At 44.8% G+C, this 10,363-nt stretch overlaps 1 long non-coding RNA gene across 1 annotated transcript in view; it reads right to left on the reverse strand.

Moving 5' to 3' along the window:
• Positions 1 to 2,622, reverse strand: part of LOC102210523 (uncharacterized) — a 7,300-nt gene extending 4,678 nt beyond the window's left edge. The window contains exons 1-3 of the long non-coding RNA XR_311694.2: positions 2,421 to 2,622; positions 1,883 to 1,910; positions 1,275 to 1,400 (exon numbers count right to left, since the gene is read on the reverse strand). This is a non-coding gene — a long non-coding RNA (uncharacterized LOC102210523). The remainder of the gene's footprint in view (positions 1 to 1,274; positions 1,401 to 1,882; positions 1,911 to 2,420) is intronic.
• Positions 2,623 to 10,363: the final 7,741 nt, after the last annotated feature.

Below are 10,363 nucleotides of genomic sequence, written 5' to 3' on the forward strand. Positions count from 1 at the left end.
ACCCCACCCCTACCCCCACCCTCCCCTCCTCCCGGTGTAGATATTTTTTTATTGGGTGGTCTTTTCATTTGCAACCCAGTCAGTCACGATTCTCCCCCACCGTCTGCACTGCACAGTGACTGCCTCTCTTGACGCAGCCAACGCGCACATTACTCACTTTAGCAGTCACGACTCGGGAATCCGTGTTTTTTTCACCGAAATTACACTCTTGGCGTTGAATTATTGAGCAAAATATGGTCCCTCGAGTGCGTATTTGCGGGTTTTGGCCGAAGAAGAACGACAGAATTGATGAGAATTTCTTTTTGGGGGGGTTTGGAGAGGTGGAGCACTGTATCGCAGGTGAACGGAATTTTTGTATGACAAATACCGGTGGCTGGTTGATTTTTATCTGTTTTGTTATTTTTTGTTTGTTTGCTCGTTTTAATCCACTGTAGCTCTTTAGCCAGAATGCAAATGTACTGAGGAAATTGGCCAAAGTCGTGCACAGACTCGGGGTGAGCGCGCTCGTCGAGTCCCCAGTCGGGCTGCAGAGCTGTGCAGACGCCTGTAGCCTTGTTGTGATCTTTCCGTTCGCTAATTTAACACAGCTACCTTAAACAAAACGGGCTGATTCCTTCACAATTTGTCGTGGAGTAGATGGCTCTGATAGAAGCCCTCGCCGGGATGAAAAGTTATCGTGAGAAGAGCTCTCAAAAAGAAAGAAAGAAAAAAAAAACCCACAGAAAACCCTCAGCTATTTCGCAACTGCTCTTAAGAGCACTGCAAACTCTTTCAGTTCAAACCGCTGGATTGGTAGGGATGCGAGATGCGAGAATATATCCTTTATGATTTTGACTGGCACGCCAGGAAATCACGAGGCTGACGCCAGCAGGAGAAGAGCTGATCCAAGTCAGTCCGGCTGTACCTCTTTCTCTCCTTCTCTCTGCCCATGGCATCCGTCGAGGCAGTTCAAACTATACAGGCGGGAGGAACTGTATTAGAAACATCTTTTTTTTGGGGGGGGGGGGGGGGGGGGGGGGGGGGTGGCGGCGAGTGTCCCTCGTTAGTAGATTCGGGCAACTTAGATAAGGTGGGGTGCTTCAATACTCTTTCCAGGACAGATGATTCGCTCAGTATACGAGCTCCTGGTTTCCAAACAGGAGTAAACAAAGCTTCTGGCTGCCGGGATCAACACCAACAAGCCCCCTTAACATACACACGCATCCATACAAACGCACATACAGTGAAGCACACCAGCAACAGCCCACTACTGCCACTTGGTGTGGTTTCAGCACCATTGCTGCTGGACAGCTCCCGGGTTTCCCCATGCGGTGTGCCTGGTCTCTGCTGCAGCAACAGCTCCTTCACATCACTCCCTCCTCTTCCTCTTCCAGCGTCGCTTTTCTGTCAGTAAGATTCCTCTTTAAAAAAAAAAAGGGGGGGGGGGGGGGAGGGGGGGGGGGGGGGGGGAGAAGACGGGGGGAAAGGCGTCCTTAAGCGCTCATCAGAGAAGGGTTCCCCTCGCTTTCGCGGTTAAGCATAGAGATGGGAGGGAATAAAATAAATATGTGATAGAGACTCAACAGCGCCAATAGACAAAGGGAGTTTTTGCACTAGCTTATTTACTAAAAGGGGTGATTCCTACTCTGCAGGAAGGGTTGCTTCGGCTCTACAATCAAACATGGCTAGTAAAGCATGCCAGCAAAATCCATGCGTAGGACCGTAAGTTAAGGGGTTGTTTTTTTGTAAGTTTTATTTTTTTATTTTTTGTGCATGAGCCAAAGTGTAAGGCAAAATTGGAGGAATAGAAACCGCACAGACACTCGGCAGCATGCACAAGCAATTACCACACAACAAAAAGTACACGGAATTAAACAAGTGTGTGTGCAAACGTCTCACTCACCAGTTTGCAGTCACGTCCTTGTTCGACACTGCAGAAAGAGAAAGACAAGAATTGAGATTTTAGTAAAGGGAGGGGAAAAAAGAAGAAGCCGCAACAAGAGTCTGGTAGAAATGCAACAGATTAAGTCCTCCATTTGTTGTTATGTAGGCTTACAGTGGCACGTCCAAGTTTGCTCAGGATCGCCTCCTTTTTATACAAGTGATACCCGTCTGTCTATTTCTGGCGCACGATCAAAACTATGATGCTATTTTTAGGTCACAGTACAAGGAAGGAGAAGAGAAAAAAAACACCCACAAAAAAGGCACTGCTTGGGATCTTTACGTGAAGAGCATGTAATGGAAATTAATTTTGCTTCTCCAACTCTGCAAAGATCCCCGAGTCCCCTCCGTTGCATCATTGCAGTGATTTTTTTTTCCTTTTCCCCCCCCTCTCAACCCAGCGTGCCTTCAACAGCACCACCACGTCCGTCTCTTCCTTAAAACACGCCACTTTCACCACCTAACAACTGAAATCTGGAACTCGTCGACGCTGCCATTACCATCGACAATATTTGATGTCTTGTCGCCCTCTTCAGAATCTTCTCGTCCCAGTGTCACTTCAGCAGCTGAAACTCATGAACGCTAAATAGGTCCAAATGCTGATCAGCACGGACTGCCCGGCGGTCCCTGAAGGATTTTATTTTTTCTTTTAGTCGACATACGACATAGCACTCTTATATTTAATAATTAAGCTTTGCTGACGAGAAGACGAAAAATAATAAATAAAAAGCCTTTTTTTCTTTTCTTTTTTCTAAGGGCTGCGTCAGTTACTAGGCATTGACGTCACGTTCAGATTCTCTCACTTTACAGCCCGGAGAGTCTGATTAAAGGCTGCCTTTCTGTCATCAGCTCTCTTCGAAAATTTGCCATGTGGAAGGAAAAAATATGAGTGATAAAACACGAGGATATACTGGTGGGTAATATGGTATGGACTCGTGGAAACTGCAGCTTTAGAGTAGGTTATCTCTTGGTGAAAACCCTCCTCTAAGCATCTGGCTTTCCAGCCACCCTCCTCCCACCCATGTCTCCCCCCCTCCCCACACACCAAGTGTCGGTGCTGTTTTGGTCTTGGAGAATTTATATCCCAGCATCCAGTGCATTTGGCGGGCAAAACACCCGTATCTCTACGGCAAAGGAGAGGAAAACACAACCTTAATCTCCTGTTTTCCACCGGTCGTGCCCACGCACCAGACCCCGCTCGCCCACGGAACAAACCCCCGGGAGCGCACACTTGTCGGTGCAAAGGTGTACAAACAAACCTCCCTCCACAGTATGCTCAATCTCTCTCCCAGCCCTCTTCTGTATCTATAACATCTTTACTGTAAGACCCTCTTTACGCGCACCAGGCCGTCCATCTGCACTCATGCCGCGTGGACATTCACGAGACTTTATCCGATGGGGCGGGCTGGCCTATGGTGGATGGTGCTAGGGTTTTAGAAATGAAGGCAGTGAGTACCAACTGAGTGGCAGCTACCTAGAAAAGTCGGCTCTGAAAGAGAAAAGGGCTGCGCCCGTCGCATCGGTTTGTGCTATTTTTATCCCTGCCTGTAGGCCAACTGTATGTCCGTGACTGCTGGCGAATGCATGTATAGGGACACGCTCAGAGAAGGGATTTAGGATATCCTGAATACCGAGATGACAAAAATGCACCCCGAGTAATCAAAAAATGAAAAAAAGGAGTTTTATTCTTTGCGTATTTTGTAGTCTCTTTGGCTCTTATCACAAATGTATGAGTATAAAACATGACACAGCAAGTAAATATCTGATTTAGCTCACACAAAACAAACATTGGCTACACTACATGCAAGCACGTATGAGCACATACAGTGGTCTACAATCATTCAATCAAGGAATAAGCAGTGTCAGTGGGAGATGAAGCCAAGGTTTGCCAGCGCAGTGCACGGTGATCACCGCGTGGTGTCGACAAACCCAACCAGAGAACCTCCTTTAATTTTAACCCAAACTTTGTCTACCCCCACCACCTCCACCCTTCCAAAAAAAAAAAAAAACATTAAAAAAAAACCCGGCACTCCTGACTCCAGCGAAAACCAAGACACAACACACTTTTTGTCCGAGTTCACATCACAACGAGAAGGTACTGCTCATCCTTCTGTTCCTTTCACTATCACAACTACTCCGACACAGGCAGGAGGCGTGCCTTCTGCAAAAACCACACAAAGATCTTTGTACACCAAGTCTGTCAAATGGATTTCTCAATTTTACCGGCCACACCTGCACAAAGTACAAAAGATTCACTTTTAAACGACCTTTAAGGCAAAAGAACAGTACTGTGCAGCGGCTTTAGCCACTCGAGGCGATTAGCTGCTTCTAAGCAGTTTTCGTTGAGTCATTCCCCCCCCCATGCCAACGAGTTCAACCATAAAGTCAAGGATATAAAGAACTATCTACGGCAACCAGAAGAAATAAAAGTCCTGGCACCGATGGTGTGGCATCCAGAGAACTGTGATCTATGACAGTCTGAAACCACAGAGTAACTGTGGCAAGTTTTTGTCAAGGATACTCAAAATGTGTACACAAATGAACGTAGGTGAAGTGGTGCTGACTTGAAGCCAAATGTTACACAAAATACTTACTGATTCAGTTTCCGATTACCGCTTTTTGTACGAGGTAAACTTATCATCAACCTGTAACAACCTCTCCGCATTGGCACAACTTTAAAATATTCGTTTTCACAGCATCAAAGAAGTAATAACAAACTATAGAAAATAAAACAGCCTTATGCGTTTATTTTCACGTCATTAAACATTTTGGACCACAGTTTCTAATTTACCTTAGGATGTGAGTGCGTAAACGAACAGGGAGCTCTCCGTGGTGCTGAACAGCTCAGTCGCTGTTTGAGCCATGTGAGGGCAGCTCAACCTGCCTGTTCTGCTGAATCTTTTAACTTCCCTCCCAGACTTGAGTTTTATAACGACGCCACCTTATGTTGCTCCGGCGAATGCAAGTAGCATTTTGAGACTCACGGGACTAACAAATGCGGTTATATCGCGGCCATGAAAGAAAACAAGACAGCATGTACCTCCGAGGCAGCTGGCGACACGTGTGGGCTGACGCAAGTCCGCTGCAGAAAGTTGTTTACAAGTGGAGGACTAAGGACGCATAACCTATAAGTTTATAACTAATACTCACGAATGAGCATCTACTTCTTTGTCACGACGGGGGAGAACGCCGTTGTTGAGGCCGTAAAAGAAAAATCCATAAATATATACAGATTATGTAAACACAAAGTTTCCCTCTCTGTCTATCTCTTAGTAGTTACTAGGCATCTCAGTAGATCAGGCAGCCTGAAGCAGAGGATCCCCAACACGTGAATACTCCTACGCATTACCGCAGCCCGCTCTCTTTGAGTGTTTGCAAAATCCCATCTGCTGCCAGTATGCACACACAGACACAACCAAAAAAAAATAAAAAAAACCCGTCTCACTGCTATTTTTAATACCCTATTCTGAACGTTCCCAAAGTTATCAGTGCGCAGACACCAAACGGCATCCCCTGCAATGACCCTTAAAAAAGTCGCGCTGAGTATCCCCTTTGCAGGGAATAAAGACAAGTGGTGAGGTTAAGCTTTAGCAGGCAAACATTCACGACTACAAGCAGCATGCAAACGGATAGGCAACAATGAATACGTCCTCTTAAATGATCTGCATAACATTGCGGTCTTTTTTTTTGAGTCCCAGTGAAGGCGAACCTCACTTTGGATGGCGTTCCCTGCCACTACAGAACGTCTCGTGAGAATGCTGTTACCTTTGTCTTCAGATCAACCGGTTATGATGGGGGTGACTAAGTCCCAAAATATCCAAGCACGGTCAGGCTGCAAACTTCCCTAACTAGCTGCCCACGAATTGGGTTTCGCGCAACAAATAACAGAAAAAACTTACCTGCAATATTTCTTGCTTTCTGTGTCTTTATAAACTCTGTTTGAATACATGATTTGAGCAGAAAGGGGGACAGGGCAGCCTACAGTCTCTCCTCCTTCGCCAGGATGGAGAAAGTCAGTCCGTTGCGCGTCCTCTCCCTGTTGTTGTCGGAGGGTAAAATATTTGGTGTTTGCATTCAAGATTCAAGGACCCTGCTCAAAAGAACGGTGGGTTTGGATGGATGGTCTCGGGGAGGGGTGAGGGGTTTGGAAATGTAAAGGTGGCGGTGGTAGCCGGACAGGAGGGGAAGAGCACAGAGTTACAAATGTGCGCCTGATTATAGAAATAGCCCGCCAAATCAGGGGGACTTCACGCATTCGGGGAGGCGCGCCACACGATTCACCTCACGCCAAATACTCTTTTTTTTCTTACTGTCTATGCGTAGGCGTGCGTTGGTCTGCGTGTGTGAATTACTTCCAGACAGGGACGGAAAGCATGAATGGTGCAGGGTAAGCCCGACTGAAAGCTCGTGCAGTTATTGGAATTTCAAAAAAAAAAAGTATATAAAAAGGAATAAATGATTCAGGAGGAGAAAAACAGTCAGTGTAAAAACACTGGGAACTGTCTTGGGTGTTTCGACAACGAGATCTGAAAGCACCTCTCTTCCACTCCTTTCTCTCTCTCCCTCTCCATTTCTCTGTGCCTCTCTCTCTCTCTCTCTCTCGCTCTCTCTCCTCCTCCCTGGTCCTCTTCTCCAGCAGTGTGCTATTGACCTGCATTGACGTCATTGCGTCATTAGGTATCCCTTAGAAACACTGTCTTTCAAAAATAGTATCAGATTAATTCAGCTGGCAAGAAGAGAGGGGTGGGGCTTATGAGTGTTTGGGGTTGGGGCGTTTGGGGTGGGGGGTTGGTGGGTAGGTGTGGATGAAATGTGCCAGCATGTTTTATTCGAAGATTTTTACCCCCATTCACCACCATGACTGGGGCTGAGCGCTAGACCCGGCACCTCATGTCTGAGTGCTAAACAGTGGGGAGGCAGAGACACAAAAAATGAACTCTAATTCAAACTGAATTTCATATACCCTTATTAACCACTGTTGCCGCAAATACACAAATAGGCATGGATAAATTACAGCACAAATAAGCAGAACACTGATTCAAATACAAATGATTCAGAAGATATACAGGTAGTAACAGCTTCAGAAAGTGGGTCAAAAATGAATTTCTCCCTCCTTGTTGCCTGTCTGTCTCTCCCTGCCTTCCTCTGGTCTTTCCAGTCTAAATATATCCTCCAGCCTCAAGCTGACTATGTTGACAACCTTTTCCCCATTTAACCTGCAGCTCTCGAGGTCCAAGGACGGAACACCATGCAGAAAGACAGATAGAGAGAGAGACAAACAGGTCTCCCTAACAATAATTTTACAGCCTGTTGGGACACTTAGCAATGTAATTAGGCAACTCCTTTTAAAATAGGACTGATTGTTTTCACTGTTTTAACTTTGGCTTAAATTCTTAATGTATGCCTGCAACCACAGGACAGTTGTTACTGTCAGCACTTAACAGGTCCTTTAAGATGCTGGATCTCTAAAGGGTACTGTCCTGTTTTCAGTGGGACAGTTTAACCAGCACAGAGGGCAAAAACAACATTTCCATTAAGCATCAGTAGAAATTCCAGTAAGTTTTGACAACAAGCTGCTATCTTTGTTGTCATTATACAACATTAAGGATATCAATTTTAAGTAATTGCCAACTTTTGCGTCAATGACACATGCGTGGCTATAAAGCACACAAATGCAAACAGATGATGTTTAAGAATTTTTAGACTCATGTCTCCTCTGAAAGGTTGTTCTGGCATTCACGCAGCCTTCAGTAAGTCAGCATGAAAGAGAAGGAAAAAACGAACGAGAGAGAATGTGATGACAAGAGGTAGAAAAAGAGGCAAACCAAGAGACCATGGCTAAAATACTTCACTATCACAACTGAATTAGACCTTATGATTCATCATCTTGAACTGAGAAGCACATAATTCAAACACTGTAACAATTTAACACTACAATTCTTAGGTTTATCCTGTGAGAAATCGTGTGCCAAATATTCTAAAAAAAAAAAAAAGGGTGTAAGTGCTATTTGGGAGGAGGAAGGTGAAGTATGTGATCTTCAACAGGGAAGAAAGATTTTATATCTTCACCTAAATTTGTGAATGTGTCATTAAGCAGCTTAAGTTACTACCAAAAAGAAATGGCAGATTAATGGTTTATCAAGAAAACATAGGTCATCTTAAGTGTCCTTAACCTCCTAGGACCTGGCGTCCATATATGTGGACATGACATTTTGGGTTGTCTAGACCAAAATACAAGATTTTGGAAGGGCCTGATATCCACTTACGAGGACATTATACTTCCACTGTTCTATCAAAATTTTGAACGAATATCCTCATATGTGGCTCTCATTTTTCTTAAAAACAAAAATCTAGTAATTCTTTGTTTTTACATTCATTGGGTCCCAATATGCCCAAATATCAAAGATAAATTACAAATGTATGCAATGGAAGAGCTCGGGTCTTATAGGAGGTTAAGAATCTTTGCTCTGGAGGTTCTGTAGCTGCACCTAACCTTCAACCTCTGTGCGCATGAAATGTTTCCTTTCATTATCCAATAAGAAATCCAAAATGAAACAACATGGAAAGAAGTATTGTCACAGGTACAGGATGTGGGGCTCAGATATGTGTAATCACAGGACATGTTGAGGAACCCACATGGGGAGAAATGTATCACAGAAGACGTCATCAGCACCAGTGGAAGTCACGCAGCACTCAGGGGTCAGTGCCAAGGCTGACGACAGTGATAGAAAGACAGAGAGTGATCCTGGGTGTGACTAAGACACTCCAATCATGGAAAAAACGGTGTGCTGTCCTTTCCTCCTCCATAATAACATAAACACACGACTCAGGCTGTTTGAGAGGAAATGTTAGTCTTGAGCAAAATGAAAAGACCACTCTCTCACTGTAGCCTATAAAGCTTCAACCCTCCGCCTTGTCCCCTTTTAGGGCATGTCAACAATAATACCTTCCAAAAACATCAGCTTTGGGTGTGTGATGGCCCCTCATCTTTTCCACTTGCATCTTTTGTGTGTATATGGCTGTGTATCCATTGTATACACACAGGTCCTTTTAATTTGTTTGATGTCGCCTCCCAATCGCCTCATGGCTTTCCATTTCAACTTGGGGGCTGCAGTCTCTCTAGAAAACAGTCGGTGTTTTGATCTGATGTTTACTATTGGGCCCTGGAGATGAAAGCAAGCATGCACATGGAAAAAAAGAGGGCTGCAAAAGATTCTTAGCAAGATGGTTGCAATGCTTTAGGCACTGCAACCATCACAAATATAGAAAGACGGCTTGATATAAGTCTGTCTAAAAAAAATGCCCTAAACATAAATAAAAAATGAAGATAATGTATAAAGGAGTATGAATTTGAAGTGAAATTAAGAGAAAAATAAGGATCTAAAAAAAAATATACATATATCGCAATTTATTTATTTATTTTGCCAGGTCCAAGCAGATGGTTGGTAGCATACAATCCATGTAACATTTGGGTGACGGCAGTTCAAGTTTCTGGTTCTAATGATTCGTTCAAAAACTTAATGAAGCCCAAAATCAAAGGAGAGTCTAGACCAGAAGATGCATTTCCATGTTTACTGTGTAGAACCATTTTTTGTTGAGAGTGTGTACACAGGGATGGCTGGCCAGGTTTTGTTTGAATTTCAAGCCCAGATTAAGGAACCCTGCACCCTCTGCTCCCCTCCCTTCCCTGCCACCTATTTATTTTTCCATCTCTCCTGCCTAAATGATGTCAATGGAAGCAGAGTTATAGTGCTATTTATAGAACACCCCCCCTCCCACACTCTCACTCTCTCTGTCACCACACACACACACCACCACCACAAACACACACACATAACGCTAGGCATCCTTAGCATCAGTCGTGTGTGTACTGTATGTGTTTGTTTTCCATGCTTGGTTATGGTCCGTGCAGGCGCACTTCCCTCTGCAGGAGGAAAAGGAGAGGGGGGCGAGAGAGAGAGAGAGAGAGAGAGAGAGAGAGAGAGAGAAAAGCCATTAAAAGGGACAGAAGCTAAGCGCGCCCCCTAGTTCTTATTCTTCTTCTTTGTCGCTGCTCTTCATTCACTCATTTCATTCATTCATCCCATTCCCGCTCACTCATTCACAGAATTCTTTTCTTCCCGCGGAGTCTGTGAATGGACAGACAAATGAGTTTAACGCTGAAGAAACCTGTTCAGCTGCTGTCATTTCTGGTTGGTATACTTTCCGTGCCGTTGGAATCTCCAGGTCGTGTCCATGTGCACACGCATGACCGTGCGGGTGTGAGGGGATGGGGTCGGGGGTCGAGGGGTGTCTTACATATTAAGTCTCACGGGACTACAGAGCACATAGTGTTCCCTGGGTATGGGTTGGAAGCTGTACGCATAGACCAATACTCTCTCTCTCTTCCTTTTTCTCTGTCTCTGTCTCTACTCGAGCCGCTCTGTCTCTTGACATTCACATG

This window comes from Pundamilia nyererei, unplaced genomic scaffold (genome assembly GCF_000239375.1).
Source record: "Pundamilia nyererei isolate P.nyererei 1_Seehausen unplaced genomic scaffold, PunNye1.0 scaffold00043, whole genome shotgun sequence".
NCBI classification, from domain to species: Eukaryota; Metazoa; Chordata; class Actinopteri; order Cichliformes; family Cichlidae; genus Pundamilia; species Pundamilia nyererei.